We start from the raw sequence: 3,488 nt of genomic DNA on the forward strand, positions 1-3,488 counted from the left end.
CATAAAGGATCTCAAATTAGGAATAACATGAGAAATAGTGAAGAAGAGCAGCAACTTCAAAAGTTACAAGAGGAGATGGATCTTGTGATGAGAGAAATGACACCTGAGAAGGGAAGACAGTTTCTTAAGGAAGCTGGTGTGCTATTATACTCTAGATGGGACATGAACTCTGCCTTGTTGTTTCATGGATTCCTTAAGAAACAGGACCCAAGTAAGCAAATGATGCCAAAAGAGATTGATAAACTCTTTAGATGATCAGGATATGATCCAGATCAGAAGGCTCTTCTACAGTGGGCTATCTATCCCAAAGATAAAAGACCTATATTGGTTGATATAGAAGAAGCTTTTGGACATTTGATGGTGCAGCAGGTTGGAAAGACTGACCCTAGAACAACTGCCAAACTAAATTTGGATATCGCTAAACTGAACCAAGATCGGATAGAGTTTCTGGTCTGAGAAAATTCTACATACAAAAGCCTATATGAGAAAACCAATGAAGAAAAACTGAGGCTGCAAGCAAGATTGCTTCAGATTGATATAGGTACCAGTCAAACAGGGATGACATACGATGTTGACAGAGATGCCATGGATGCCTTGACAGACGCTGTGTATTGGAGGAACAGGGCCAAAAAGACATCTCGGCAAGTAAAAAAGGAACAGGAAAAGATGGATAAGTTAGTTCTCAAGGTCGTTGAGCATAGATTCAAAAGTATGGTGCAGGTTGCAGAAATCTATTGGAAGACATACACTGGAACAGTCAAATCTTTGAAAGAGCATGAAAGGTTCAGGTCTCAGTTGGAAGGCATGATGAATGACAACAGTCTGATGAATCCAGGTGAGAAAATTGAAGCCAAGGCTTACTTGAAGTCCCATGATGAATTGGCAAATCAATTAAGGAAAGAGCTTCAGAGGCTGGATGATGGGAATACCCCTAGGGTGCCCTCTGTTTATAGTAATGGTGAGTTAGTATCGTTGGAACAGTGGAAACAAGAGTTCAGTGATGAGAAGAATCGAGCAATAGTAGAGTTGGATCAGGACAAAGAATTGTCACTTTGTGTTAACCATATTCTATCCAATCATTTCCAGATAGAAAGTGACATGAGGACACTAAACAATGATGTTGTAATGTATAAAGATGATAAGTACATTTAACACATAGGAATGTTGAACTTGTTTATCTTCCACTTTGTTAATAAAAGTACTAATTAATAGTTATGTGCTGAAAAGCCACGATCCTTGGTGACAATGTATACCCTCATATAAATGAGGGAACTTTTGTAACAATAAGGATCATTAGAGAAGATGTAGAATATAGCCCCAGGCTTACTATTGTACCATTTTGCGAACATACATAATATAATCAGTCATCTTTCCTTTGTGTATATGTTGTGGATTACTGCATCTTTCTATAGGCAGTTGCTTGTGATATTATCTAAAGGAGATAAGGTTACTTGTGTTCTTCCAGTAAAACTTTGTGTTTCATATTGTGGATTTGAATAAAAGATTTACTTGCGAATATAGTTTTGTATATAATGTGCCTGCATATTATCTCAACCATGGTGCACCTGCATATGTATATAGTTTTGTTTATAGGTGGAAAGCCTGAGGTTCAATGTCGAACTTGGTTGCTCTGATACCATATGTAATATTCCATTAATTCTATACTTAAAGAAAATAAATTATGATCTATATTAAGATAAAAAATTGAGCATTTCAAAATAAAACATAACTACTTTAGTTGAAGGAGAAAACTAACTAAATGTTCTTCAACATAATAAGAATCTAACTAATATATCTAAAAGGAAGGTAATCTTTTAACAATAAAAAACATTAAACAAATATTATTAAGCTAATCAATATGAGAAAGGAATTCAAATGGCCAGTTTCATCACTTAGATAAAGCATCACCATCTTGGCCAAGGCTTTAACATTGCAAGCACCAATGTGTTGTTAGTGTTCACCTCCCTTGCTCAACTTGTACATCCAATTCTTGAGCTCAACAAACTCACTAGTTACCAACCATCTAAACAAGCCATCTTCTTAATGTGTACTAACAATAATGGTTATTAATGACCATCATATGATAAATAGCATACACTTGAGCCAACTAACTCACTGGTTTACTAACCAACTATCTAGAGAACTGCTTAATGTCTACTAAGAATAACGGTCATAAATGACCATCATAAGATAATTAACATACACTTGAGTCAGTTGATTCATTGGTTACAGAACTTCTAGGTTTAGCTAATCCAATTTGTTACATAACAGTCTCATGTCTACTGACATTAACGGTTTACAAGGACCTTCATGGGATTGTGACATAACCTAACAAGCCAACTGCTACAAATCCCCTATCTCTAACAAGCTTCAATTGTCATCATGGAATTAAACCTAATACAACATTGGTTCCCTTATTTAGCTAAATTAACACATCATATTATGACTCAACAAAAAATACGGTTCTAATATATTTTTTTGTCTTTCTATATTCCCATAAGTATGCATCTAATTGATGATAAGAATCCTTCTTCAGGTCTTTCAACCATGGAGACTGGTTATAATCTGATTATAACCATCCTATAAAATAGAAACCATCCTAGGAGCCTCCAATATATCAAAAGTTGAGAAAGTAGCAAGCTTACTGTACAAAGACAGTGATCACTATAAAGTTGCAGTCAAGTTCAAAGCATTGATTTGTGGGAACAAACGCTTTCATATGGGGATAGAGAAGTCTCATGAAATATCATGACAGACATAATCATAATCTAAAGAGTAGTCAAATCTTCAAGATAGATTGGTGATAGTGCAGTCATTCATTAATTGTTTTGGACATTTCAGGCTATGTTTTCCTAAAAGATGGTCAAGTATAGAACAACAACACTTAGAAATTCAGTCTAGAGAGATTGCAGTCTACAGTAAAGCCAGTAGGCAGTCATACCAAATAAAATGACAGTAATCAAGTCTACTGAGTGAAAAAGAGTAGGGTATAAGTTTCTAAAAGGTCTTTTCAAACCTTAACAACAAATAACACGTTATTGTTGCAACATTGTCAAAACTTGACAAGAACAACACCTTATAACCTCAAGAGGCATAGCAGTCATAGGGCAACTCATGTCAAATGTGCAACTTAATATAATAAATAATCTTAGTTTGTAGCCCTATTGCATCATAATGCATTCCTTGACCAAGTATGCATACAAGAAACATCTAGTTCTATTAAGGCACAAGCATCAAAGTCAAAGGTTATGACAACTAGTCAAATATATCAAGTACAAAAAGGTTAGTCTCAGTCACTAGAACACAATTTGCAACATGCATTAGGAGTTGTCCTCCTTACAAATACATTAAAAAGGTATTATCAAAGCTACAACCACAATTCAAAGAGGAAGCTTACAAAGATAGGACAAAGCTAGGTACAGTCATAAGTCAAGGCAAATACATAGTTGAAACTCAGTCCAAAATAGTGAAGAAGTGCAACAAATGAC

Source organism: Cryptomeria japonica, chromosome 1 (assembly GCF_030272615.1).
Source record: "Cryptomeria japonica chromosome 1, Sugi_1.0, whole genome shotgun sequence".
Taxonomy (NCBI): domain Eukaryota; kingdom Viridiplantae; phylum Streptophyta; class Pinopsida; order Cupressales; family Cupressaceae; genus Cryptomeria; species Cryptomeria japonica.